The sequence below is a fragment of the Pseudorasbora parva genome, chromosome 6 (genome assembly GCF_024679245.1).
Source record: "Pseudorasbora parva isolate DD20220531a chromosome 6, ASM2467924v1, whole genome shotgun sequence".
Classification (NCBI taxonomy): domain Eukaryota; kingdom Metazoa; phylum Chordata; class Actinopteri; order Cypriniformes; family Gobionidae; genus Pseudorasbora; species Pseudorasbora parva.
Window position 1 is genome coordinate 48,508,520 of NC_090177.1, and position 27,250 is coordinate 48,535,769.

The window sequence follows — 27,250 nt, forward strand, 5'->3', positions numbered from 1 at the left end:
AGCGTGGAGGGAAAAAGCGTGCGGTTCTTGACGCTTGTGGCGCCGCCCACTGCCCCAAAGGGTGAAGTTGCACCAGTTTTGTTATGTTTCTGTCTCTTTCTGCTGTGTCAGCCAGTGACCCGGAGAGTTCAGAGAACTGAACTGCGTTTGTTTTCATCGAGGTTGTCGAAACCTGCGACCGGTTTGCCGAATGTGGTTTTTCCCACAAACTTTGATATTCAACGGACGAGTTGATTGACAGCAGTGGTCCCAAAGGCAAAGTTGTTCGGATGGAGGTTTTCTGTCGTATGGTACGACTGTCTCGTGCGCGTGCTGTGAAAAAGCACGCGACATACGTTCGCCTATAGCCGCTCTCATGTTGTTGCTTTTTCATTTTAAAGCGCCACTAGGTGGCCATTCACCGCGTCCTTTCTCGCCTGACCCCAGACTGAGCCCGTGCACGGGTGTACCGGCTTGGGTGAAATTGTCTCGTTCCGTCCAAGAGCTATAGCCGTTCTAGCAGACCCCGCCTCGCCCAGCCCGTAGGTTTCGGCCTGCCGCCGCCAAGCTGAATCGAAATTCCCACTTTTTTTCCGATCTGGACGGACAGTCAGACTCCAGAGAATCTTTCTGCACTGGTTTGGGCCAGATCGGGCAAAAGACCTAGGACTAGTGTGCAAAAGTAGGTTTTTCACAAAATCCCAAATACCCGAAAATTTCGCCCGCGCAACCTTCGAATCCGAGGCATGCGTCTCGCTCGGCTCGAGCCAAGGATTCCGATGATATAAGACACTTGGTTCTGCGGCGTGCGGTTTGGGAGCTACGAGCCATTTCGTGCCGGGCCCATCGGGGGGCCAGCCTTGGTGATGTTGTAGAGCGAGTGGCTAGTACCATCCCTCAAAGTTTCAGGTCTCTACGACGTAAGGCCTTTGCCAACCCTCCCCCCCTCACCGCTTCCCAGATGGGCGTCGCCTTTGCCGGCTCCCCTGCCGCTGCGTCATTGTGTCATCGCTTCTCGGCCTTTTGGCTAAGATCAAGTGTAGTATCTGTTCTTATCAGTTTAATATCTGATACGTCCCCTATCCGGGGACTGCATATTAAATTGATTTTTGGCACATGGAGCCGGAACCGGGGCTTGCTCCGTCCACTCCACGCATCGACCTGGTATTGCAGTGCCTCCAGGAACGGTGTGCTTCCCCTTTTTGGGGACTGCGAATTGTTGTGACTAATAGAAGAACCAACAACACCACTGGAATTTTTTTTGTCAGAGAATACAGAAATACGCAGGAAGCGCATACAGAATGACGATGAGGTGACGCAACGATGACCGTGCCACAGAGAAAGCAGCAAGCTGCGGTCATATGAGCATAGGGAAAAAAGAAGAACAAAAGCGTCGGTTGCCGGCCGGCTGACTCATCACCGTCACAGCACGTTTTTTGATGTCCCTCTTATTTGAGAGTCTTTACCAACGAGCTGATGAGTCGAATCAGGGGTTTGTGTTGGATGGATTAGGGACACCTGATTCAAATCAAGGTCACGCACGCACGCACGCAGCAGTCAAGCAATGGAAGGTGCCCCGTCCTTCCTTTTCTTGGGGGAGGGGAAGGTCACCGTGTTTGAGGATGGCGAAGGGGGATAGGGCGCCTCTGCCTGGAGGCCAGGCAACTCATACTTACCTGGCAGGGGAGACACCATGATCATGAAGGTGGTTCACCCAGGGCGAGGCTCGGCCATTGCACTCCGGTTGTGCTGACCCCTGCGAATTCCCCAAATGTGGGAATCTCGACTGCATAATTTATGGTAGTGGGGGACTGCGTTCGCGCTCTCCCCTGTACACACTGGTTAAAAGCAGATAGCGTGGAGGGAAAAAGCGTGCGGTTCTTGACGCTTGTGGCGCCGCCCACTGCCCCAAAGGGTGAAGTTGCACCAGTTTTGTTATGTTTCTGTCTCTTTCTGCTGTGTCAGCCAGTGACCCGGAGAGTTCAGAGAACTGAACTGCGTTTGTTTTCATCGAGGTTGTCGAAACCTGCGACCGGTTTGCCGAATGTGGTTTTTCCCACAAACTTTGATATTCAACGGACGAGTTGATTGACAGCAGTGGTCCCAAAGGCAAAGTTGTTCGGATGGAGGTTTTCTGTCGTATGGTACGACTGTCTCGTGCGCGTGCTGTGAAAAAGCACGCGACATACGTTCGCCTATAGCCGCTCTCATGTTGTTGCTTTTTCATTTTAAAGCGCCACTAGGTGGCCATTCACCGCGTCCTTTCTCGCCTGACCCCAGACTGAGCCCGTGCACGGGTGTACCGGCTTGGGTGAAATTGTCTCGTTCCGTCCAAGAGCTATAGCCGTTCTAGCAGACCCCGCCTCGCCCAGCCCGTAGGTTTCGGCCTGCCGCCGCCAAGCTGAATCGAAATTCCCACTTTTTTTCCGATCTGGACGGACAGTCAGACTCCAGAGAATCTTTCTGCACTGGTTTGGGCCAGATCGGGCAAAAGACCTAGGACTAGTGTGCAAAAGTAGGTTTTTCACAAAATCCCAAATACCCGAAAATTTCGCCCGCGCAACCTTCGAATCCGAGGCATGCGTCTCGCTCGGCTCGAGCCAAGGATTCCGATGATATAAGACACTTGGTTCTGCGGCGTGCGGTTTGGGAGCTACGAGCCATTTCGTGCCGGGCCCATCGGGGGGCCAGCCTTGGTGATGTTGTAGAGCGAGTGGCTAGTACCATCCCTCAAAGTTTCAGGTCTCTACGACGTAAGGCCTTTGCCAACCCTCCCCCCCTCACCGCTTCCCAGATGGGCGTCGCCTTTGCCGGCTCCCCTGCCGCTGCGTCATTGTGTCATCGCTTCTCGGCCTTTTGGCTAAGATCAAGTGTAGTATCTGTTCTTATCAGTTTAATATCTGATACGTCCCCTATCCGGGGACTGCATATTAAATTGATTTTTGGCACATGGAGCCGGAACCGGGGCTTGCTCCGTCCACTCCACGCATCGACCTGGTATTGCAGTGCCTCCAGGAACGGTGTGCTTCCCCTTTTTGGGGACTGCGAATTGTTGTGACTAATAGAAGAACCAACAACACCACTGGAATTTTTTTTGTCAGAGAATACAGAAATACGCAGGAAGCGCATACAGAATGACGATGAGGTGACGCAACGATGACCGTGCCACAGAGAAAGCAGCAAGCTGCGGTCATATGAGCATAGGGAAAAAAGAAGAACAAAAGCGTCGGTTGCCGGCCGGCTGACTCATCACCGTCACAGCACGTTTTTTGATGTCCCTCTTATTTGAGAGTCTTTACCAACGAGCTGATGAGTCGAATCAGGGGTTTGTGTTGGATGGATTAGGGACACCTGATTCAAATCAAGGTCACGCACGCACGCACGCAGCAGTCAAGCAATGGAAGGTGCCCCGTCCTTCCTTTTCTTGGGGGAGGGGAAGGTCACCGTGTTTGAGGATGGCGAAGGGGGATAGGGCGCCTCTGCCTGGAGGCCAGGCAACTCATACTTACCTGGCAGGGGAGACACCATGATCAGGAAGGTGGTTCACCCAGGGCGAGGCTCGGCCATTGCACTCCGGTTGTGCTGACCCCTGCGAATTCCCCAAATGTGGGAATCTCGACTGCATAATTTATGGCAGTGGGGGACTGCGTTCGCGCTCTCCCCTGTACACACTGGTTAAAAGCAGATAGCGTGGAGGGAAAAAGCGTGCGGTTCTTGACGCTTGTGGCGCCGCCCACTGCCCCAAAGGGTGAAGTTGCACCAGTTTTGTTATGTTTCTGTCTCTTTCTGCTGTGTCAGCCAGTGACCCGGAGAGTTCAGAGAACTGAACTGCGTTTGTTTTCATCGAGGTTGTCGAAACCTGCGACCGGTTTGCCGAATGTGGTTTTTCCCACAAACTTTGATATTCAACGGACGAGTTGATTGACAGCAGTGGTCCCAAAGGCAAAGTTGTTCGGATGGAGGTTTTCTGTCGTATGGTACGACTGTCTCGTGCGCGTGCTGTGAAAAAGCACGCGACATACGTTCGCCTATAGCCGCTCTCATGTTGTTGCTTTTTCATTTTAAAGCGCCACTAGGTGGCCATTCACCGCGTCCTTTCTCGCCTGACCCCAGACTGAGCCCGTGCACGGGTGTACCGGCTTGGGTGAAATTGTCTCGTTCCGTCCAAGAGCTATAGCCGTTCTAGCAGACCCCGCCTCGCCCAGCCCGTAGGTTTCGGCCTGCCGCCGCCAAGCTGAATCGAAATTCCCACTTTTTTTCCGATCTGGACGGACAGTCAGACTCCAGAGAATCTTTCTGCACTGGTTTGGGCCAGATCGGGCAAAAGACCTAGGACTAGTGTGCAAAAGTAGGTTTTTCACAAAATCCCAAATACCCGAAAATTTCGCCCGCGCAACCTTCGAATCCGAGGCATGCGTCTCGCTCGGCTCGAGCCAAGGATTCCGATGATATAAGACACTTGGTTCTGCGGCGTGCGGTTTGGGAGCTACGAGCCATTTCGTGCCGGGCCCATCGGGGGGCCAGCCTTGGTGATGTTGTAGAGCGAGTGGCTAGTACCATCCCTCAAAGTTTCAGGTCTCTACGACGTAAGGCCTTTGCCAACCCTCCCCCCCTCACCGCTTCCCAGATGGGCGTCGCCTTTGCCGGCTCCCCTGCCGCTGCGTCATTGTGTCATCGCTTCTCGGCCTTTTGGCTAAGATCAAGTGTAGTATCTGTTCTTATCAGTTTAATATCTGATACGTCCCCTATCCGGGGACTGCATATTAAATTGATTTTTGGCACATGGAGCCGGAACCGGGGCTTGCTCCGTCCACTCCACGCATCGACCTGGTATTGCAGTGCCTCCAGGAACGGTGTGCTTCCCCTTTTTGGGGACTGCGAATTGTTGTGACTAATAGAAGAACCAACAACACCACTGGAATTTTTTTTGTCAGAGAATACAGAAATACGCAGGAAGCGCATACAGAATGACGATGAGGTGACGCAACGATGACCGTGCCACAGAGAAAGCAGCAAGCTGCGGTCATATGAGCATAGGGAAAAAAGAAGAACAAAAGCGTCGGTTGCCGGCCGGCTGACTCATCACCGTCACAGCACGTTTTTTGATGTCCCTCTTATTTGAGAGTCTTTACCAACGAGCTGATGAGTCGAATCAGGGGTTTGTGTTGGATGGATTAGGGACACCTGATTCAAATCAAGGTCACGCACGCACGCACGCAGCAGTCAAGCAATGGAAGGTGCCCCGTCCTTCCTTTTCTTGGGGGAGGGGAAGGTCACCGTGTTTGAGGATGGCGAAGGGGGATAGGGCGCCTCTGCCTGGAGGCCAGGCAACTCATACTTACCTGGCAGGGGAGACACCATGATCAGGAAGGTGGTTCACCCAGGGCGAGGCTCGGCCATTGCACTCCGGTTGTGCTGACCCCTGCGAATTCCCCAAATGTGGGAATCTCGACTGCATAATTTATGGCAGTGGGGGACTGCGTTCGCGCTCTCCCCTGTACACACTGGTTAAAAGCAGATAGCGTGGAGGGAAAAAGCGTGCGGTTCTTGACGCTTGTGGCGCCGCCCACTGCCCCAAAGGGTGAAGTTGCACCAGTTTTGTTATGTTTCTGTCTCTTTCTGCTGTGTCAGCCAGTGACCCGGAGAGTTCAGAGAACTGAACTGCGTTTGTTTTCATCGAGGTTGTCGAAACCTGCGACCGGTTTGCCGAATGTGGTTTTTCCCACAAACTTTGATATTCAACGGACGAGTTGATTGACAGCAGTGGTCCCAAAGGCAAAGTTGTTCGGATGGAGGTTTTCTGTCGTATGGTACGACTGTCTCGTGCGCGTGCTGTGAAAAAGCACGCGACATACGTTCGCCTATAGCCGCTCTCATGTTGTTGCTTTTTCATTTTAAAGCGCCACTAGGTGGCCATTCACCGCGTCCTTTCTCGCCTGACCCCAGACTGAGCCCGTGCACGGGTGTACCGGCTTGGGTGAAATTGTCTCGTTCCGTCCAAGAGCTATAGCCGTTCTAGCAGACCCCGCCTCGCCCAGCCCGTAGGTTTCGGCCTGCCGCCGCCAAGCTGAATCGAAATTCCCACTTTTTTTCCGATCTGGACGGACAGTCAGACTCCAGAGAATCTTTCTGCACTGGTTTGGGCCAGATCGGGCAAAAGACCTAGGACTAGTGTGCAAAAGTAGGTTTTTCACAAAATCCCAAATACCCGAAAATTTCGCCCGCGCAACCTTCGAATCCGAGGCATGCGTCTCGCTCGGCTCGAGCCAAGGATTCCGATGATATAAGACACTTGGTTCTGCGGCGTGCGGTTTGGGAGCTACGAGCCATTTCGTGCCGGGCCCATCGGGGGGCCAGCCTTGGTGATGTTGTAGAGCGAGTGGCTAGTACCATCCCTCAAAGTTTCAGGTCTCTACGACGTAAGGCCTTTGCCAACCCTCCCCCCCTCACCGCTTCCCAGATGGGCGTCGCCTTTGCCGGCTCCCCTGCCGCTGCGTCATTGTGTCATCGCTTCTCGGCCTTTTGGCTAAGATCAAGTGTAGTATCTGTTCTTATCAGTTTAATATCTGATACGTCCCCTATCCGGGGACTGCATATTAAATTGATTTTTGGCACATGGAGCCGGAACCGGGGCTTGCTCCGTCCACTCCACGCATCGACCTGGTATTGCAGTGCCTCCAGGAACGGTGTGCTTCCCCTTTTTGGGGACTGCGAATTGTTGTGACTAATAGAAGAACCAACAACACCACTGGAATTTTTTTTGTCAGAGAATACAGAAATACGCAGGAAGCGCATACAGAATGACGATGAGGTGACGCAACGATGACCGTGCCACAGAGAAAGCAGCAAGCTGCGGTCATATGAGCATAGGGAAAAAAGAAGAACAAAAGCGTCGGTTGCCGGCCGGCTGACTCATCACCGTCACAGCACGTTTTTTGATGTCCCTCTTATTTGAGAGTCTTTACCAACGAGCTGATGAGTCGAATCAGGGGTTTGTGTTGGATGGATTAGGGACACCTGATTCAAATCAAGGTCACGCACGCACGCACGCAGCAGTCAAGCAATGGAAGGTGCCCCGTCCTTCCTTTTCTTGGGGGAGGGGAAGGTCACCGTGTTTGAGGATGGCGAAGGGGGATAGGGCGCCTCTGCCTGGAGGCCAGGCAACTCATACTTACCTGGCAGGGGAGACACCATGATCATGAAGGTGGTTCACCCAGGGCGAGGCTCGGCCATTGCACTCCGGTTGTGCTGACCCCTGCGAATTCCCCAAATGTGGGAATCTCGACTGCATAATTTATGGTAGTGGGGGACTGCGTTCGCGCTCTCCCCTGTACACACTGGTTAAAAGCAGATAGCGTGGAGGGAAAAAGCGTGCGGTTCTTGACGCTTGTGGCGCCGCCCACTGCCCCAAAGGGTGAAGTTGCACCAGTTTTGTTATGTTTCTGTCTCTTTCTGCTGTGTCAGCCAGTGACCCGGAGAGTTCAGAGAACTGAACTGCGTTTGTTTTCATCGAGGTTGTCGAAACCTGCGACCGGTTTGCCGAATGTGGTTTTTCCCACAAACTTTGATATTCAACGGACGAGTTGATTGACAGCAGTGGTCCCAAAGGCAAAGTTGTTCGGATGGAGGTTTTCTGTCGTATGGTACGACTGTCTCGTGCGCGTGCTGTGAAAAAGCACGCGACATACGTTCGCCTATAGCCGCTCTCATGTTGTTGCTTTTTCATTTTAAAGCGCCACTAGGTGGCCATTCACCGCGTCCTTTCTCGCCTGACCCCAGACTGAGCCCGTGCACGGGTGTACCGGCTTGGGTGAAATTGTCTCGTTCCGTCCAAGAGCTATAGCCGTTCTAGCAGACCCCGCCTCGCCCAGCCCGTAGGTTTCGGCCTGCCGCCGCCAAGCTGAATCGAAATTCCCACTTTTTTTCCGATCTGGACGGACAGTCAGACTCCAGAGAATCTTTCTGCACTGGTTTGGGCCAGATCGGGCAAAAGACCTAGGACTAGTGTGCAAAAGTAGGTTTTTCACAAAATCCCAAATACCCGAAAATTTCGCCCGCGCAACCTTCGAATCCGAGGCATGCGTCTCGCTCGGCTCGAGCCAAGGATTCCGATGATATAAGACACTTGGTTCTGCGGCGTGCGGTTTGGGAGCTACGAGCCATTTCGTGCCGGGCCCATCGGGGGGCCAGCCTTGGTGATGTTGTAGAGCGAGTGGCTAGTACCATCCCTCAAAGTTTCAGGTCTCTACGACGTAAGGCCTTTGCCAACCCTCCCCCCCTCACCGCTTCCCAGATGGGCGTCGCCTTTGCCGGCTCCCCTGCCGCTGCGTCATTGTGTCATCGCTTCTCGGCCTTTTGGCTAAGATCAAGTGTAGTATCTGTTCTTATCAGTTTAATATCTGATACGTCCCCTATCCGGGGACTGCATATTAAATTGATTTTTGGCACATGGAGCCGGAACCGGGGCTTGCTCCGTCCACTCCACGCATCGACCTGGTATTGCAGTGCCTCCAGGAACGGTGTGCTTCCCCTTTTTGGGGACTGCGAATTGTTGTGACTAATAGAAGAACCAACAACACCACTGGAATTTTTTTTGTCAGAGAATACAGAAATACGCAGGAAGCGCATACAGAATGACGATGAGGTGACGCAACGATGACCGTGCCACAGAGAAAGCAGCAAGCTGCGGTCATATGAGCATAGGGAAAAAAGAAGAACAAAAGCGTCGGTTGCCGGCCGGCTGACTCATCACCGTCACAGCACGTTTTTTGATGTCCCTCTTATTTGAGAGTCTTTACCAACGAGCTGATGAGTCGAATCAGGGGTTTGTGTTGGATGGATTAGGGACACCTGATTCAAATCAAGGTCACGCACGCACGCACGCAGCAGTCAAGCAATGGAAGGTGCCCCGTCCTTCCTTTTCTTGGGGGAGGGGAAGGTCACCGTGTTTGAGGATGGCGAAGGGGGATAGGGCGCCTCTGCCTGGAGGCCAGGCAACTCATACTTACCTGGCAGGGGAGACACCATGATCAGGAAGGTGGTTCACCCAGGGCGAGGCTCGGCCATTGCACTCCGGTTGTGCTGACCCCTGCGAATTCCCCAAATGTGGGAATCTCGACTGCATAATTTATGGTAGTGGGGGACTGCGTTCGCGCTCTCCCCTGTACACACTGGTTAAAAGCAGATAGCGTGGAGGGAAAAAGCGTGCGGTTCTTGACGCTTGTGGCGCCGCCCACTGCCCCAAAGGGTGAAGTTGCACCAGTTTTGTTATGTTTCTGTCTCTTTCTGCTGTGTCAGCCAGTGACCCGGAGAGTTCAGAGAACTGAACTGCGTTTGTTTTCATCGAGGTTGTCGAAACCTGCGACCGGTTTGCCGAATGTGGTTTTTCCCACAAACTTTGATATTCAACGGACGAGTTGATTGACAGCAGTGGTCCCAAAGGCAAAGTTGTTCGGATGGAGGTTTTCTGTCGTATGGTACGACTGTCTCGTGCGCGTGCTGTGAAAAAGCACGCGACATACGTTCGCCTATAGCCGCTCTCATGTTGTTGCTTTTTCATTTTAAAGCGCCACTAGGTGGCCATTCACCGCGTCCTTTCTCGCCTGACCCCAGACTGAGCCCGTGCACGGGTGTACCGGCTTGGGTGAAATTGTCTCGTTCCGTCCAAGAGCTATAGCCGTTCTAGCAGACCCCGCCTCGCCCAGCCCGTAGGTTTCGGCCTGCCGCCGCCAAGCTGAATCGAAATTCCCACTTTTTTTCCGATCTGGACGGACAGTCAGACTCCAGAGAATCTTTCTGCACTGGTTTGGGCCAGATCGGGCAAAAGACCTAGGACTAGTGTGCAAAAGTAGGTTTTTCACAAAATCCCAAATACCCGAAAATTTCGCCCGCGCAACCTTCGAATCCGAGGCATGCGTCTCGCTCGGCTCGAGCCAAGGATTCCGATGATATAAGACACTTGGTTCTGCGGCGTGCGGTTTGGGAGCTACGAGCCATTTCGTGCCGGGCCCATCGGGGGGCCAGCCTTGGTGATGTTGTAGAGCGAGTGGCTAGTACCATCCCTCAAAGTTTCAGGTCTCTACGACGTAAGGCCTTTGCCAACCCTCCCCCCCTCACCGCTTCCCAGATGGGCGTCGCCTTTGCCGGCTCCCCTGCCGCTGCGTCATTGTGTCATCGCTTCTCGGCCTTTTGGCTAAGATCAAGTGTAGTATCTGTTCTTATCAGTTTAATATCTGATACGTCCCCTATCCGGGGACCGCATATTAAATTGATTTTTGGCACATGGAGCCGGAACCGGGGCTTGCTCCGTCCACTCCACGCATCGACCTGGTATTGCAGTGCCTCCAGGAACGGTGTGCTTCCCCTTTTTGGGGACTGCGAATTGTTGTGACTAATAGAAGAACCAACAACACCACTGGAATTTTTTTTGTCAGAGAATACAGAAATACGCAGGAAGCGCATACAGAATGACGATGAGGTGACGCAACGATGACCGTGCCACAGAGAAAGCAGCAAGCTGCGGTCATATGAGCATAGGGAAAAAAGAAGAACAAAAGCGTCGGTTGCCGGCCGGCTGACTCATCACCGTCACAGCACGTTTTTTGATGTCCCTCTTATTTGAGAGTCTTTACCAACGAGCTGATGAGTCGAATCAGGGGTTTGTGTTGGATGGATTAGGGACACCTGATTCAAATCAAGGTCACGCACGCACGCACGCACGCAGCAGTCAAGCAATGGAAGGTGCCCCGTCCTTCCTTTTCTTGGGGGAGGGGAAGGTCACCGTGTTTGAGGATGGCGAAGGGGGATAGGGCGCCTCTGCCTGGAGGCCAGGCAACTCATACTTACCTGGCAGGGGAGACACCATGATCAGGAAGGTGGTTCACCCAGGGCGAGGCTCGGCCATTGCACTCCGGTTGTGCTGACCCCTGCGAATTCCCCAAATGTGGGAATCTCGACTGCATAATTTATGGTAGTGGGGGACTGCGTTCGCGCTCTCCCCTGTACACACTGGTTAAAAGCAGATAGCGTGGAGGGAAAAAGCGTGCGGTTCTTGACGCTTGTGGCGCCGCCCACTGCCCCAAAGGGTGAAGTTGCACCAGTTTTGTTATGTTTCTGTCTCTTTCTGCTGTGTCAGCCAGTGACCCGGAGAGTTCAGAGAACTGAACTGCGTTTGTTTTCATCGAGGTTGTCGAAACCTGCGACCGGTTTGCCGAATGTGGTTTTTCCCACAAACTTTGATATTCAACGGACGAGTTGATTGACAGCAGTGGTCCCAAAGGCAAAGTTGTTCGGATGGAGGTTTTCTGTCGTATGGTACGACTGTCTCGTGCGCGTGCTGTGAAAAAGCACGCGACATACGTTCGCCTATAGCCGCTCTCATGTTGTTGCTTTTTCATTTTAAAGCGCCACTAGGTGGCCATTCACCGCGTCCTTTCTCGCCTGACCCCAGACTGAGCCCGTGCACGGGTGTACCGGCTTGGGTGAAATTGTCTCGTTCCGTCCAAGAGCTATAGCCGTTCTAGCAGACCCCGCCTCGCCAAACCCGTAGGTTTCGGCCTGCCGCCGCCAAGCTGAATCGAAATTCCCACTTTTTTTCCGATCTGGACGGACAGTCAGACTCCAGAGAATCTTTCTGCACTGGTTTGGGCCAGATCGGGCAAAAGACCTAGGACTAGTGTGCAAAAGTAGGTTTTTCACAAAATCCCAAATACCCGAAAATTTCGCCAGCGCAACCTTCGAATCCGAGGCATGCGTCTCGCTCGGCTCGAGCCAAGGATTCCGATGATATAAGACACTTGGTTCTGCGGCGTGCGGTTTGGGAGCTACGAGCCATTTCGTGCCGGGCCCATCGGGGGGCCAGCCTTGGTGATGTTGTAGAGCGAGTGGCTAGTACCATCCCTCAAAGTTTCAGGTCTCTACGACGTAAGGCCTTTGCCAACCCTCCCCCCTCACCGCTTCCCAGATGGGCGTCGCCTTTGCCGGCTCCCCTGCCGCTGCGTCATTGTGTCATCGCTTCTCGGCCTTTTGGCTAAGATCAAGTGTAGTATCTGTTCTTATCAGTTTAATATCTGATACGTCCCCTATCCGGGGACTGCATATTAAATTGATTTTTGGCACATGGAGCCGGAACCGGGGCTTGCTCCGTCCACTCCACGCATCGACCTGGTATTGCAGTGCCTCCAGGAACGGTGTGCTTCCCCTTTTTGGGGACTGCGACTTGTTGTGACTAATAGAAGAACCAACAACACCACTGGAATTTTGTCAGAGAATACAGAAATACGCAGGAAGCGCATACAGAATGACGATGAGGTGACGCAACGATGACCGTGCCACAGAGAAAGCAGCAAGCTGCGGTCATATGAGCATAGGGAAAAAAGAAGAACAAAAGCGTCGGTTGCCGGCCGGCTGACTCATCACCGTCACAGCACGTTTTTTGATGTCCCTCTTATTTGAGAGTCTTTACCAACGAGCTGATGAGTCGAATCAGGGGTTTGTGTTGGATGGATTAGGGACACCTGATTCAAATCAAGGTCACGCACGCACGCACGCAGCAGTCAAGCAATGGAAGGTGCCCCGTCCTTCCTTTTCTTGGGGGAGGGGAAGGTCACCGTGTTTGAGGATGGCGAAGGGGGATAGGGCGCCTCTGCCTGGAGGCCAGGCAACTCATACTTACCTGGCAGGGGAGACACCATGATCAGGAAGGTGGTTCACCCAGGGCGAGGCTCGGCCATTGCACTCCGGTTGTGCTGACCCCTGCGAATTCCCCAAATGTGGGAATCTCGACTGCATAATTTATGGTAGTGGGGGACTGCGTTCGCGCTCTCCCCTGTACACACTGGTTAAAAGCAGATAGCGTGGAGGGAAAAAGCGTGCGGTTCTTGACGCTTGTGGCGCCGCCAACTGCCCCAAAGGGTGAAGTTGCACCAGTTTTGTTATGTTTCTGTCTCTTTCTGCTGTGTCAGCCAGTGACCCGGAGAGTTCAGAGAACTGAACTGCGTTTGTTTTCATCGAGGTTGTCGAAACCTGCGACCGGTTTGCCGAATGTGGTTTTTCCCACAAACTTTGATATTCAACGGACGAGTTGATTGACAGCAGTGGTCCCAAAGGCAAAGTTGTTCGGATGGAGGTTTTCTGTCGTATGGTACGACTGTCTCGTGCGCGTGCTGTGAAAAAGCACGCGACATACGTTCGCCTATAGCCGCTCTCATGTTGTTGCTTTTTCATTTTAAAGCGCCACTAGGTGGCCATTCACCGCGTCCTTTCTCGCCTGACCCCAGACTGAGCCCGTGCACGGGTGTACCGGCTTGGGTGAAATTGTCTCGTTCCGTCCAAGAGCTATAGCCGTTCTAGCAGACCCCGCCTCGCCCAGCCCGTAGGTTTCGGCCTGCCGCCGCCAAGCTGAATCGAAATTCCCACTTTTTTTCCGATCTGGACGGACAGTCAGACTCCAGAGAATCTTTCTGCACTGGTTTGGGCCAGATCGGGCAAAAGACCTAGGACTAGTGTGCAAAAGTAGGTTTTTCACAAAATCCCAAATACCCGAAAATTTCGCCAGCGCAACCTTCGAATCCGAGGCATGCGTCTCGCTCGGCTCGAGCCAAGGATTCCGATGATATAAGACACTTGGTTCTGCGGCGTGCGGTTTGGGAGCTACGAGCCATTTCGTGCCGGGCCCATCGGGGGGCCAGCCTTGGTGATGTTGTAGAGCGAGTGGCTAGTACCATCCCTCAAAGTTTCAGGTCTCTACGACGTAAGGCCTTTGCCAACCCTCCCCCCCTCACCGCTTCCCAGATGGGCGTCGCCTTTGCCGGCTCCCCTGTCGCTGCGTCATTGTGTCATCGCTTCTCGGCCTTTTGGCTAAGATCAAGTGGTCTGGTCTTACGGTTGAGACAGCGATCGCCTCTTGTGGGACCTTTGTCTCGTGTGTTGCTTGTCACACGGGACATACAGCCTTCAGGAGGTACATTGACAAGCGGCTTTTAATTGACAAATCGTTTCTACGAGGACTCTTCTTGTTTTAAGGTAAGCAGGTTTTAATTAATTTATCTATTTATTGTATTAATTTATTGTTTTAGCCGCCGCTTGCTGGTGGTGCCTCCAACATGTCGGCTGCTCGTGCCGGCGTGAGGAGGCACCACAGCGTGCGTTTTAAATTCAAAGCAAAAGAGGATGGAACTCTCCTGGCGATGTCCAGACTGGATTTCTCCAGGACGTTCATCCAACAAATTCTTGGTTTTAAGGCTCCGGACATAAACTGCTTGTTGACTCTGCCCCTGAATCATGGCTTTGATGTAAGTTTTGCTTCAGCTTCCTTATTAAATACTTTTTGGTCTCGTTTTGAAATGTGTAAAGCCAATTTTTCCATGTTCACTGTGGAAAAACTGACTGATAATTCACTGAAAGTTGTGATTATCAGGATGTTTAATGAAACAGTAAGTGGAGAGGACATTTCTGTGTGGTTGGCAAGATATTGCTCTATTCGCGGACAACCAGTCAAGGTTTTAGACGAAGACGGTATCTGGAGCTGTGCGTGGAGAGTGCCCATCAAACAATGGGCAGATCCCAACAGCTACCATGGCCTGAGTCAAATTCCTTCAATGATTGTGTTGGGAGAGAATAGAGGCTACATCCATTACCAAGGGATGCCCAAGCTATGCCGCAAGTGTGGCCAACTTGGACATCTCGCCGAGGCATGTCAAGAAGTAGTGTGCAGGAAGTGCAGAGAAATTGGGCACATTTTTGAGGAGTGCAAAAATGGCAGAAAGTGCAACCTTTGTGGAGAATCATCCCATCTCTACAGAGATTGCCCTAAAAGTTTTGCCAACAAATTAAAGAGCAACAAAATGGCCGCCCCACCAAAAGAACAAACGATTGAGGAGGCGGGCCCCGAGGTTTTGGCGGGAAATTCAAATCCTCAGCCAGCCTCGGGGATTGGACAGGAAGGAGAAAGTGGGGCGGCCACAGGGGCAGAGTCAAACATGGCAGTTGATCAGGGGGAGGAAGCCACTCCTCCAAATGAAAATGAAGACAAAATGGAGGACGAAGAGGAGGAAACGGCTTCCTCCCTACAAACAGTTTCGGAGCTAAGTGTGGTGGACAGTGGGAGTGAAACTGATTGTTCTCTCCCAAATGCTCAAGTGCAGAAAAGGTCTGCGAGATCTCCTCTGTTTCTGACAGAGGAGAAAAGGCTGAGGGCAGCGCATCGGCTAGATAGTTCCTCTTCGGAAGATCTAGACCGTATGTGGCCCGCAGAATCTCCAAATGAAGTCTCTTTTCTGCATATTAAGCTAAGAACATCGTCGCCAAAGGAACTGCAAGAGGTTCACTCTGCAGATTCGGAGGCGGCGAGCATTTGCCCTCCTGATCCCAGTTTTTCTGGGGAAAAGGAAAGGCAGGTGCAACAAGAAATAACATGATTTTAATTTGATTTCTGTAGTCTCTTTCTTGTTTTAAATGTCTCACACCCTTTTAACTATACTGCTCATGGCTCTCACTATCTCCACCATAAATGTGAGAAGTGTGAGGAGCAATATACGAGCACAGAGTACTCTATCCTATCTAAAATCTTTTAAGTCAGATGTGTTTTTATTGCAAGAATGTGGTCTGCCCTTTTTAACAAATTACAAGAAGTGGGAGGAGCTTTGGACCCCAGGACGTTCCATATGGAGTGGGTCCAATTTTAACAAAAATGATGGTGTTGCTATTTTAATCAAAAATCCTAATATTCTGGTGAAGGGCTGCACCGTGGTGAGGGATGGGCGGGCAATTTTAACAAATCTGACCTTTTTAGATAGGGATTTCAAGGTTTTAAATGTGTATGGTTTTACTGAAAAAAATGAGAGGTATGAGCTTTTAGAAGATTTGCAGCCTCACATGCTAGGGAGGGACCCCCTAATAGTAGCTGGGGATTTTAATTGTGTTTTAAATCAGAAAGATAGGAAAAGGGTAGGGGATGATTTTAAAGTAGATAAAACTTCGGTTTTATTAAAAAAAATAGTTAATGATTTTAAACTAACTGACTGTTTTAAGGAGATGCATCCAAGAGAGGAGGGCTTCACCTGGGTCAGTGGTGATGGTGCTAGAGCCTCTCGTATTGATTTTGTTTTTACTCGCAATTGTCCACCAATGGATGCTACATTGACTCCCTTGCACTTTTCAGATCACGCTATGCTTTCGTGCACCCTTTCACTTCCCACAGACTTGACGGTAGGGAGGGGAATATGGAAGCTGAACTGCTCCCTGTTGCAAGATGAGACCATTGTCAAAGAATACAGGGAGCAGTTCAGCCAATGGCAGACTTTACAAGACTTTTTTGACTCACGAGCACAGTGGTGGGAAATGGTGAAGGGTAGGACAAGACTTTTTTTTAGACAGAAGGGGAAAAAAAAAGAAAGAAAAAGAAACAAGACGCATAGTGGGGCTGCAAAAGAGACTACAGAGATATTTTAATCTTTTAAATAGTGGAATCGATTTTAGTGAAGAAATAAAAGCGGTCAAAAATGAAATGTCTGTTTTAGAAAAGGAAAGGAATAAGGGAGTGATTTTAAGAAGTAAAGAGAGAGAACTGGAAGAAGGGGAAAAGTGTACACGTTACTTTTTTAAAAAAGTTATAGCAAAGGGAGGAACCATGACAAAATTAAAAACAAAAGGAGGGGAGGTTAAAAACACAAAAGAAATTGGAAGAGTGGTGGAAAATTTTTATGGGAGCCTATATGAGGAAAAGAAAGTGCAAGCTGCAATCATGGATGAAGTTTTAAGTACCCTGGAAAATAAGATAAATGAAAATGCTGACTTTTTAACTATAGATTTTAATGTCCTAGAAATGACGAAAGTTTTAAAGAGTTTTAAGAAGGGGAAGTCCCCAGGAATTGATGGACTTCCCGTAGAATTTTATGACAAATTTTGGGACATTTTAGTGCACGAACTGTTGACGGTTTTTAAAGAATTGATAGACACGACAGACTCCCGGACAGTTTTAGAACAGGGATAGTGACACTTTTACATAAAAAAGACGACAAGACAGACTTAAAAAATTGGCGACCGATCACTCTTTTAAATTTTGATTGCAAACTTTTTAGTAAATTATTATCTGGACGGATGTCGCAAGTTTTAGAGGACGTGATCCACCCGGATCAAGCTTGTGCGGTGCCCGGGAGAAAGATCACGGACAGCCTGATATTGATTAGAGATGCTATCTGTTTTGCGAGAGACAGAAATATTCGGCTAGTAGTCCTAAATCTAGATTTTGAAAAAGCCTTTGATCGGGTCTCGCACCAATACCTTTTTAAGGTATTGCAAAAAATGGGGTTCCCTGGGAGGTTTTTAGCATGGGTGGGACTGCTATACAGAGATATATCCAGCAGAATTATGGTAAATGGGAACTTGACAAAAGCGATAAATGTTCGCAGTGGCGTTCGTCAAGGGTGTCCGTTATCCCCACTCTTGTATGTGGCCTGTATTGAGCCATTGGCACAACTCTTGAGAAGGGATAAATGGATCAATGGACTGGACATACCTGGGACTGGAGGACTGACAGCGACCTGTGTTTTATATATGGACGACGTAACCCTTTTAGCTACTGACGTTTTATCTGTACGAAGAGCAATGGACTTGACTGACTGGTACGGTCGGGCCTCGGGCGCCAGACTAAACAGGAATAAGTCCGAGGCCCAGCTCTTCGGGCCGTGGGGGGACGTAGACATAGGAAGACTGGACGTAAATTTTAAACAAACTGATATTAAGGTTTTAGGTATTAAATTTGACAAAGAGGGAGGTGGACAGAACAATTGGGCTGACGCATTAGGGAAAGTCAGGAAAAGATTGGGGTTTTGGGGACTGAGGACTTTGACACTTGAAGGCAAGGTTTTAATATATAAAGCAGTGATCTTACCTTTGTTCTTATTGTTGTGTTCTGTTTTTATTCCCCCCAGATCTTTTATTTTAGGTGTGGAGAGGGCGGTCTTTTATTTCTTCTGGGGGTCCAAATGGGAGAGACTTAAAAGAGAGGTGGTAAAGAAGAGAAAAGAGAATGGTGGGAAGGGCCTCCCAGACCCCCACCTGTTTTTAACCAGCCGTTTTACCGCACTGCACATCAAATATGCTTTGACCCCATCCAGAGAAAACAAGACAGCAGCCATGGCTCGATTCTGGATGGGGTCCTATTTAAGAACTTTAAAGATTTTAGCAGTTGATTTAAAAACCCCAGTGTCTTTTAATCTCCCGAAACATTACTGTTTTATCAAGACATTTTTAAAGAAACACTTTTTAGAAACAGAAGATGTGACGATTTTAACTAACCATAAGTCTCTTATCTCTCTTGTGCAGGATCGAGAAAAGGTGAGCCCAGTTCCAGGCCTCACGCCAAGTGAGGCCAAAGAAGTTTGGAGGAACGTTGCCCACCCAGCTCTCCAGAACAGGCTTAAGGACTTGGCGTGGATGGTGGCTCATGAGATCCTCCCGGTCAGGGCGGTTATGCACTCCAGAGGCATGGCCAAAAATCCCACCTGCCCACGGTCCGGGTGTAAATCCCCGGAGACCGTCTACCATCTGCTCTGGGAGTGCGGTGCTGCGCGGGACCTGTGGGCCAGGGCCGGCCCCCTGTTTTTCCCGTGCCTGCCAGCGGGTGGGGCCCAGGTGGATTACAAGCTCGCCATCCTAGGGGTGGGTCAGGGCCTAAAAGCCCTAACAACACAAGAATTTGCATCGCTCTGGCTCACCCTTAACCTGATAAAGGATGCCATCTGGGTCACCAGAAACCTGCTGGTGGGGAAACGCGTGACGGTCCCCCTCCACGCGAGCGAGCAGAGGATAAGATCAGCGCTGCAGGGTGGGCCGCACGTCGTTATTCGGATGGGGGGGCCGAGGCCACACGAGAAGGTCCCGGCCACCACCGACCTTGGCCGCCCGTAGATGCACCCTCACCACTCTGGCTACGGGAACAGCGGGCCAGCGGGCCGGAGGAGAGGGGATCTCCGCTGGGCTCTGGAAGCGAGGAGTCTTGAGCCTGTTCTGGAGAACTGGAGTGAATGGACATGTTTTTTAGGGGCTCACCCTCGATCCTTTACAAGAGATGAAGTTTTAATTGTCACGTTTTAGTCTGTTTTATCATGAATATATTTATTGTTTTCATTCATTTTATCCCTCTTTTAACACCACACTGACATACATGGACTTTTACACAACACATCAACTGATTTTAACAAAATATTGTCTTGTGTTTTAATCGGTGTAACTATGTATTTTTATTTTTTAAAACAAGAAAAAAAGAAATGTGTGGCATAAATATGAAAATGAATTGAAATCAATATGAAAAAATGTAACAATAAAACTTTTCGAAAGAAAAAAAATCTGTTCTTATCAGTTTAATATCTGATACGTCCCCTATCCGGGGACTGCATATTAAATTGATTTTTGGCACATGGAGCCGGAACCGGGGCTTGCTCCGTCCACTCCACGCATCGACCTGGTATTGCAGTGCCTCCAGGAACGGTGTGCTTCCCCTTTTTGGGGACTGCGACTTGTTGTGACTAATAGAAGAACCAACAACACCACTGGAATTTTGTCAGAGAATACAGAAATACGCAGGAAGCGCATACAGAATGACGATGAGGTGACGCAACGATGACCGTGCCACAGAGAAAGCAGCAAGCTGCGGTCATATGAGCATAGGGAAAAAAGAAGAACAAAAGCGTCGGTTGCCGGCCGGCTGACTCATCACCGTCACAGCACGTTTTTTGATGTCCCTCTTATTTGAGAGTCTTTACCAACGAGCTGATGAGTCGAATCAGGGGTTTGTGTTGGATGGATTAGGGACACCTGATTCAAATCAAGGTCACGCACGCACGCACGCAGCAGTCAAGCAATGGAAGGTGCCCCGTCCTTCCTTTTCTTGGGGGAGGGGAAGGTCACCGTGTTTGAGGATGGCGAAGGGGGATAGGGCGCCTCTGCCTGGAGGCCAGGCAACTCATACTTACCTGGCAGGGGAGACACCATGATCAGGAAGGTGGTTCACCCAGGGCGAGGCTCGGCCATTGCACTCCGGTTGTGCTGACCCCTGCGAATTCCCCAAATGTGGGAATCTCGACTGCATAATTTATGGTAGTGGGGGACTGCGTTCGCGCTCTCCCCTGTACACACTGGTTAAAAGCAGATAGCGTGGAGGGAAAAAGCGTGCGGTTCTTGACGCTTGTGGCGCCGCCCACTGCCCCAAAGGGTGAAGTTGCACCAGTTTTGTTATGTTTCTGTCTCTTTCTGCTGTGTCAGCCAGTGACCCGGAGAGTTCAGAGAACTGAACTGCGTTTGTTTTCATCGAGGTTGTCGAAACCTGCGACCGGTTTGCCGAATGTGGTTTTTCCCACAAACTTTGATATTCAACGGACGAGTTGATTGACAGCAGTGGTCCCAAAGGCAAAGTTGTTCGGATGGAGGTTTTCTGTCGTATGGTACGACTGTCTCGTGCGCGTGCTGTGAAAAAGCACGCGACATACGTTCGCCTATAGCCGCTCTCATGTTGTTGCTTTTTCATTTTAAAGCGCCACTAGGTGGCCATTCACCGCGTCCTTTCTCGCCTGACCCCAGACTGAGCCCGTGCACGGGTGTACCGGCTTGGGTGAAATTGTCTCGTTCCGTCCAAGAGCTATAGCCGTTCTAGCAGACCCCGCCTCGCCCAGCCCGTAGGTTTCGGCCTGCCGCCGCCAAGCTGAATCGAAATTCCCACTTTTTTTCCGATCTGGACGGACAGTCAGACTCCAGAGAATCTTTCTGCACTGGTTTGGGCCAGATCGGGCAAAAGACCTAGGACTAGTGTGCAAAAGTAGGTTTTTCACAAAATCCCAAATACCCGAAAATTTCGCCAGCGCAACCTTCGAATCCGAGGCATGCGTCTCGCTCGGCTCGAGCCAAGGATTCCGATGATATAAGACACTTGGTTCTGCGGCGTGCGGTTTGGGAGCTACGAGCCATTTCGTGCCGGGCCCATCGGGGGGCCAGCCTTGGTGATGTTGTAGAGCGAGTGGCTAGTACCATCCCTCAAAGTTTCAGGTCTCTACGACGTAAGGCCTTTGCCAACCCTCCCCCCCTCACCGCTTCCCAGATGGGCGTCGCCTTTGCCGGCTCCCCTGTCGCTGCGTCATTGTGTCATCGCTTCTCGGCCTTTTGGCTAAGATCAAGTGTCTTGTCGAACGGTTGAGACTGCGATCGCCTCTTTAAGGTTTCCTGGCTCGAGAGCTTCTGGTGTCCCGAGCCGTACAACTTTTTAGAGGGAGAGTGACCCTGCTGGTTTTACAGGTTAGCAGTTTTAAGGTAAGACTTTTATTCTTTTATCTATTTATTGTATTTATTGTTCTTTTACGTTTTTTTTTTTTAGGCTGTCGGTGCCTCCACCATGTCGGCTGCTCGTGCCGGCATGCGGAGGCACCACAGCGTGCGATTTTTATTTAGAGAGGTGGAGGGTAAGCTCCTGGGGTTGTCTCGTTTAGACTTCTCCAGGAAGCTCATCCAAAAAACCCTCAATTTTAATGCCAGTGATTTAAATTGTTTAATGACTCTGCCCCTGAACAAAGGTTTCGATGTCAGTTTTAGATCTGCTTCCTTGTTGCAAGATTTCTGGCAACGATTTGAGCATTGCAAGACCCAGTTCTCCATGTTCAATGTTGAGAAACTTTCTGACAATTCTATTAAAACAGTGATTGTTAGAATGTTCAATGAAACAGTGAGTGGAGATGATGTTGCTGTATGGCTGGGTAGATTTTGCACGGTTCGAAGTCCACCAGTCAAGGTGCTTGACGAAGACGGCATCTGGAATTGCGCTTGGAGAGTTCCCATTAAACAGTGGGAAGATCCAAGCGGATTCCAGGGTCTGAGTCATTTACCCTCAATGATTGTGCTGGGAGAGAACCGCGGCTACATTCATTATCAGGGAATGCCCAAATTGTGCCGAAAATGTGGGAAAATGGGACACCTCGCTGAGGCATGCCAAGAAATTGTGTGTAGGAAGTGCAGAGAAATTGGTCACATTTTTGAGGAATGTACCAATGGCAGACGGTGTAATCTCTGTGGAGATGCTAACCATTTCTACAGAGATTGCCCTAAAAGTTTTGCCAACAAGTTGAAAGGGAACAAAATGGCCGCCCCACCAAAGGAACAATCAAAAGAACAAAGAGAGGAGGAGGCGGGCCCTGAGGTTTTGGCGGGAATTTCACATTCCCAGCCAGCCTCAGGGATTGGACAAGAAGAAAGAAGTGGGGCGGCCACAGGGGCGGAGTCAGAATTCGTTAATGAAAAGGGGGAGGAAGCCACTCCCCAACAAGAAAAAAGCAAAGACAAAATGGAGGAGGAGGAAGATGAAACGGCTTCCTCCCTCTACACCGTATCGGAGGTTAGTGGGGTGGATAGTGGGAGTGAAACCGAGTGTTCACTCCCAAATGCTCAAGTGCAGAAAAGGTCTGCGAGATCTCCTCTGCTTCAAACAGAGGAGAAAAGGCTGCGGGCATCGCATCGGCCAGATAGTTCCTCTTCGGAAGATCTGAACCGTATGTGGCCTGCAGACTCTCCAAATGAAGTCTCCTTTCTGCACTTTAAGCTAAGAACATCGTCACCAAAGGATCCACAAGAGGTTTCCTCTGTGGATTCTGAGGCGGCGAGCACTTGCCCTCCTGACCCCAGTTTATCTGGGGAAAAGGAAAGGCAGGTGCAACAAGAAGTAACATGATTTTAATGCAATTTCTGTAGTCTTTTTATCTGTTTTTATTTTCATCAATGCTTGTATTTTTAACCATACTGCTCATGGCCATCACTATCTCTACAATCAATGTGAGAAGTGTGAGGTCTACTTTGCGAGCACAGAGTGTTTTATCATGTTTAAATAATTTTAAGTCAGACATCTATTTATTGCAAGAGTGTGCTCTGCCCTTTTTAACCAATTACAGAAAATGGGAAGAGCTGTGGACCAAAGGACCCTCCATCTGGAGTGGCTCCAATTTTAACAGAAATGACGGTGTGGCCATTTTAATAAAAAATCCCAACATCTTGGTGAAGGGCAGCACTGTGGTGAGGGATGGGCGGGCAATTTTAGTTAATCTGACTTTTTTAGGTAAGGATTTTAATGTTTTAAATTTGTATGGTTACACAAGTAAAAATGACAGATACAAGCTTTTAGAAGATTTGCAGCCCCACATGTTAGGTAGGGCTCCCCTAGTGGTAGCAGGGGATTTTAACTGTGTTTTAACAAAAAAAGATAGGAAAAGGGTAGGAGAAGATTTTAAGGTCGACAAGACATCGGTTTTATTAAATAAATTGGTCAAAGATTTTAAGTTAGTCGACTGTTTTAAAACAATGCATCAGAGAGAGGAGGGCTACACCTGGTTCAGTGGTGATGGCGCCAGAGCCTCTCGTATCGACTATATTTTTACAAGGGACTGCCCGCCAACCGATGCAACATTGACCCCCCTTTTCTTCACTGACCACATGATGGTCTCCTGCACCCTTTCACTACCCACGGGTGTGACAGTAGGGGGAGGGCTGTGGAAGCTGAACTGCTCCCTATTAAAAGATGAGGAAGTGGTTCGAGAGTATAGGGAGCAGTTCAGCCAATGGCAGACCCTCCAAGACTTTTTTGACTCACGAGCACAGTGGTGGGAGATGGTAAAACAAAGGACAGGACATTTTTTTAGAAAAATAGGAAAGGAGAAAAAGAATAAAGAAAAAAGACGCATGATGGGGCTGCAAAAAAGACTGCAGAGATATTTTAACCTTTTAAATAATGGATTGGATTTTAAGGAGGAAATAAAGGAAGTAAAGAAAGAAATGTCAGTTTTATCCGAAACTCAAAGTAAGGGAGTAATTTTAAGATGCAAAGAAAAAGAGATAGAAGAAGGAGAAAAGTGTACAAGATATTTTTTTAAAAAGACTATTTCACGGGGAGGCTCAATAACAATCTTAAAAACTTTTAGAGGGAGGGAGGCAAAAAATATGGAGGACATTTTAGGGGAAATAGAACTTTTTTATAGTGATTTATACAGCCCAAAGAATGTACACAATGGCATCTTAAATGAAGTTTTAGAATTTTTAGAAACAAAGATAAAGAGTCCAAATGTGCTTTTAGCCCAGGATTTTACTCTTTTAGAATTAAATAAATCTCTCAAAAGTTTTAAAAAAGGGAAGTCCCCAGGAATGGATGGGCTTCCCTTGGAGTTTTATTTGACTTTCTGGGACATTTTAGCACATGACTTACTGACAGTTTTTAAAGAATTTGAGACTCTCGACAGACTTCCGGACAGCTTTAGAGTAGGGATAGTTTCGCTTTTATATAAAAAAGGAGACAGGACTGACTTGAAGAACTGGAGACCAATCACGCTTTTAAATTTTGATTGTAAACTTTTTAGTAAGATTTTAGCTACACGCATGTCAACTGTTTTAGAGGACGTAATCCACCTGGATCAAGCATGCGCTGTGCCCGGTAGGAAGATCACAGACAGCCTGGTACTGATTAGAGACGCCATCTGTTACGCGAGAGACAGAAACATTCGGCTAGTAGTCCTAAATTTAGATTTTGAAAAAGCTTTTGACCGCATCTCGCACCAGTTCCTTTTTAAGGTACTGGAAAAAATGGGGTTCCCAGGGAGGTTTATAGCTTGGGTGGGACTGCTATACAACAGTCTAGTCAGTAAATTTGCAGTTAATGGGCATTTATCCAAAGCTGTAAACATTCACAGCGGCGTCCGTCAGGGGTGTCCTTTATCTCCCCTACTGTATGTGGCCTGCATTGAGCCACTGGCACAAATCTTGAGAAGGGATAAATGGATTAAAGGACTGGACGTCCCAGGGACTGGTGGACTGACCGCAACCTGTGTTTTATATATGGACGACGTAACCCTTTTAGCGACTGACCTTTTATCAGTACGAAGAGCACTTGACTTGACTGACTGGTACGGTCGGGCCTCGGGCGCTAAGCTCAACAGGAGTAAGTCCGAGGCCCAGCTCTTCGGGCCGTGGGGAAACGTGGACACAGGCGGACTGGATTTGGATTTTAAAGGCAACGACCTGACAGTTTTAGGAGTAAAATTTGACAGAGAGGGTGGAGGACGGGGAAACTGGACTGACATCTTAGGGAAAGTTAGGCAAAGACTGGGGTTTTGGGGACTCAGACAACTGACAATTGAAGGCAAGGTTTTAGTTTTTAAAGCTGTAATTTTACCACTAATTTTACTTGTTTCTTCTGTTTTTAGTCCCCCAAGGCGATTCCTGGCCAACCTGGAGAGGGCGGTATTTTATTTCCTGTGGGGGTCCAAATGGGAACGAGTAAAAAGGGAGGTCTTTAAAAAAAGAAAGGAAAATGGCGGAAAAGGCCTCCCGGACCCCCACTTGTTTTTAGGTAGCCGCTTTACCGCCCTCCACATCGGATATGCGCTGACCCCATCCAGAGAGAATAAGACAGCGGCCATGGCTCGTTTCTGGATGGGGTCCTACCTAAGAAGCATAAAAATTTTATCAATCGACCTGAAAACCCCAGTGTCTTTTAATTTGCCAAAAGAGTACAGTTTTATAAAGAAATTTTTAAAAAAATTCCTTTTAGAGACAAATGATGCAAGCATTTTAACTAACCACAAATCCCTCATCTCTCTTGTGCAGGACCGGGAAGTGGTGAGTCCAGTTCCAGGCCTCACACTAAGTGAGGCCAAAGACGTTTGGAGGAACGCAGCCCACCCAGCTCTCCAGAACAGACACAAGGACTTATCGTGGATGGTGGCTCATGAGATCCTCCCGGTCAGGGCGGTTATGCACTCCAGAGGCATGGCCAAAAACTCCATCTGCCCACGGTCCGGGTGCAACCACCCGGAGACCGTCCACCATCTGCTCTGGGAGTGCGGTGCTGCGCGGGACCTGTGGGCCAGGGCCGGCCCCCTGTTTTTCCCGTGCCTGCCAGCGGGTGGGGCCCAGGTGGACTACAAGCTCGCCATCCTGGGGGTGGGTCAGGGCCTCAAAGCCCAAACATCGCAAGAATTTGCCTCGCTCTGGCTCACCCTCAACCTGATAAAGGATGCCATCTGGGTCACCAGAAACTGATGCTGATGAAAGCTGATGAGTCGAATCAGGGGTTTGTGTTGGATGGATTAGGGACACCTGATTCAATTCAAGGTCACGCACGCACGCACGCAGCAGTCAAGCAATGGAAGGTGCCCGGTCCTTCCTTTTCTTGGGGGAGGGGAAGGTCACCGTGTTTGAGGATGGCGAAGGGGGATAGGGCGCCTCTGCCTGGAGGCCAGGCAACTCATACTTACCTGGCAGGGGAGACACCATGATCAGGAAGGTGGTTCACCCAGGGCGAGGCTCGGCCATTGCACTCCGGTTGTGCTGACCCCTGCGAATTCCCCAAATGTGGGAATCTCGACTGCATAATTTATGGTAGTGGGGGACTGCGTTCGCGCTCTCCCCTGTACACACTGGTTAAAAGCAGATAGCGTGGAGGGAAAAAGCGTGCGGTTCTTGACGCTTGTGGCGCCGCCCACTGCCCCAAAGGGTGAAGTTGCACCAGTTTTGTTATGTTTCTGTCTCTTTCTGCTGTGTCAGCCAGTGACCCGGAGAGTTCAGAGAACTGAACTGCGTTTGTTTTCATCGAGGTTGTCGAAACCTGCGACCGGTTTGCCGAATGTGGTTTTTCCCACAAACTTTGATATTCAACGGACGAGTTGATTGACAGCAGTGGTCCCAAAGGCAAAGTTGTTCGGATGGAGGTTTTCTGTCGTATGGTACGACTGTCTCGTGCGCGTGCTGTGAAAAAGCACGCGACATACGTTCGCCTATAGCCGCTCTCATGTTGTTGCTTTTTCATTTTAAAGCGCCACTAGGTGGCCATTCACCGCGTCCTTTCTCGCCTGACCCCAGACTGAGCCCGTGCACGGGTGTACCGGCTTGGGTGAAATTGTCTCGTTCCGTCCAAGAGCTATAGCCGTTCTAGCAGACCCCGCCTCGCCCAGCCCGTAGGTTTCGGCCTGCCGCCGCCAAGCTGAATCGAAATTCCCACTTTTTTTCCGATCTGGACGGACAGTCAGACTCCAGAGAATCTTTCTGCACTGGTTTGGGCCAGATCGGGCAAAAGACCTAGGACTAGTGTGCAAAAGTAGGTTTTTCACAAAATCCCAAATACCCGAAAATTTCGCCAGCGCAACCTTCGAATCCGAGGCATGCGTCTCGCTCGGCTCGAGCCAAGGATTCCGATGATATAAGACACTTGGTTCTGCGGCGTGCGGTTTGGGAGCTACGAGCCATTTCGTGC

The 27,250-nt window shown here is 49.9% G+C and overlaps 16 non-coding genes and 1 pseudogene across 16 annotated transcripts; all 17 read left to right on the top strand.

Annotated features, from left to right (window-relative positions):
* The first annotated feature begins 986 nt into the window (after window positions 1-986).
* LOC137079981 (U2 spliceosomal RNA) lies at window positions 987-1,177 on the top strand. Its single transcript, XR_010905905.1, has one exon. It is a non-coding gene; the product is annotated as a U2 spliceosomal RNA (small nuclear RNA).
* Window positions 1,178-1,647: 470 nt separating this feature from the next.
* LOC137080314 (U1 spliceosomal RNA) lies at window positions 1,648-1,811 on the top strand. Its single transcript, XR_010906167.1, has one exon. It is a non-coding gene; the product is annotated as a U1 spliceosomal RNA (small nuclear RNA).
* A 1,008-nt stretch (window positions 1,812-2,819) lies between these two features.
* LOC137079982 (U2 spliceosomal RNA) lies at window positions 2,820-3,010 on the top strand. Its single transcript, XR_010905906.1, has one exon. It is a non-coding gene; the product is annotated as a U2 spliceosomal RNA (small nuclear RNA).
* Window positions 3,011-3,480: 470 nt separating this feature from the next.
* On the top strand, window positions 3,481-3,644 carry LOC137079634 (U1 spliceosomal RNA). Its single transcript, XR_010905582.1, has one exon. It is a non-coding gene; the product is annotated as a U1 spliceosomal RNA (small nuclear RNA).
* A 1,008-nt stretch (window positions 3,645-4,652) lies between these two features.
* Window positions 4,653-4,843, top strand: LOC137079983 (U2 spliceosomal RNA). The gene has a single exon (XR_010905907.1). It is a non-coding gene; the product is annotated as a U2 spliceosomal RNA (small nuclear RNA).
* A 470-nt stretch (window positions 4,844-5,313) lies between these two features.
* LOC137079635 (U1 spliceosomal RNA) lies at window positions 5,314-5,477 on the top strand. Its single transcript, XR_010905583.1, has one exon. It is a non-coding gene; the product is annotated as a U1 spliceosomal RNA (small nuclear RNA).
* Window positions 5,478-6,485: 1,008 nt separating this feature from the next.
* Window positions 6,486-6,676, top strand: LOC137079984 (U2 spliceosomal RNA). The gene has a single exon (XR_010905908.1). It is a non-coding gene; the product is annotated as a U2 spliceosomal RNA (small nuclear RNA).
* A 470-nt stretch (window positions 6,677-7,146) lies between these two features.
* Window positions 7,147-7,310, top strand: LOC137080315 (U1 spliceosomal RNA). Its single transcript, XR_010906168.1, has one exon. It is a non-coding gene; the product is annotated as a U1 spliceosomal RNA (small nuclear RNA).
* Window positions 7,311-8,318: 1,008 nt separating this feature from the next.
* LOC137079985 (U2 spliceosomal RNA) lies at window positions 8,319-8,509 on the top strand. Its single transcript, XR_010905909.1, has one exon. It is a non-coding gene; the product is annotated as a U2 spliceosomal RNA (small nuclear RNA).
* A 470-nt stretch (window positions 8,510-8,979) lies between these two features.
* On the top strand, window positions 8,980-9,143 carry LOC137079586 (U1 spliceosomal RNA). Its single transcript, XR_010905537.1, has one exon. It is a non-coding gene; the product is annotated as a U1 spliceosomal RNA (small nuclear RNA).
* A 1,008-nt stretch (window positions 9,144-10,151) lies between these two features.
* On the top strand, window positions 10,152-10,342 carry LOC137080023 (U2 spliceosomal RNA). The gene has a single exon (XR_010905945.1). It is a non-coding gene; the product is annotated as a U2 spliceosomal RNA (small nuclear RNA).
* Window positions 10,343-10,816: 474 nt separating this feature from the next.
* Window positions 10,817-10,980, top strand: LOC137079587 (U1 spliceosomal RNA). The gene has a single exon (XR_010905538.1). It is a non-coding gene; the product is annotated as a U1 spliceosomal RNA (small nuclear RNA).
* Window positions 10,981-11,987: 1,007 nt separating this feature from the next.
* On the top strand, window positions 11,988-12,178 carry LOC137079987 (U2 spliceosomal RNA). Its single transcript, XR_010905911.1, has one exon. It is a non-coding gene; the product is annotated as a U2 spliceosomal RNA (small nuclear RNA).
* Window positions 12,179-12,644: 466 nt separating this feature from the next.
* LOC137079588 (U1 spliceosomal RNA) lies at window positions 12,645-12,808 on the top strand. Its single transcript, XR_010905539.1, has one exon. It is a non-coding gene; the product is annotated as a U1 spliceosomal RNA (small nuclear RNA).
* A 6,494-nt stretch (window positions 12,809-19,302) lies between these two features.
* On the top strand, window positions 19,303-19,478 carry LOC137080096 (U2 spliceosomal RNA; annotated as a pseudogene).
* A 466-nt stretch (window positions 19,479-19,944) lies between these two features.
* On the top strand, window positions 19,945-20,108 carry LOC137079589 (U1 spliceosomal RNA). The gene has a single exon (XR_010905540.1). It is a non-coding gene; the product is annotated as a U1 spliceosomal RNA (small nuclear RNA).
* Window positions 20,109-26,247: 6,139 nt separating this feature from the next.
* Window positions 26,248-26,411, top strand: LOC137079590 (U1 spliceosomal RNA). Its single transcript, XR_010905541.1, has one exon. It is a non-coding gene; the product is annotated as a U1 spliceosomal RNA (small nuclear RNA).
* Window positions 26,412-27,250: the final 839 nt, after the last annotated feature.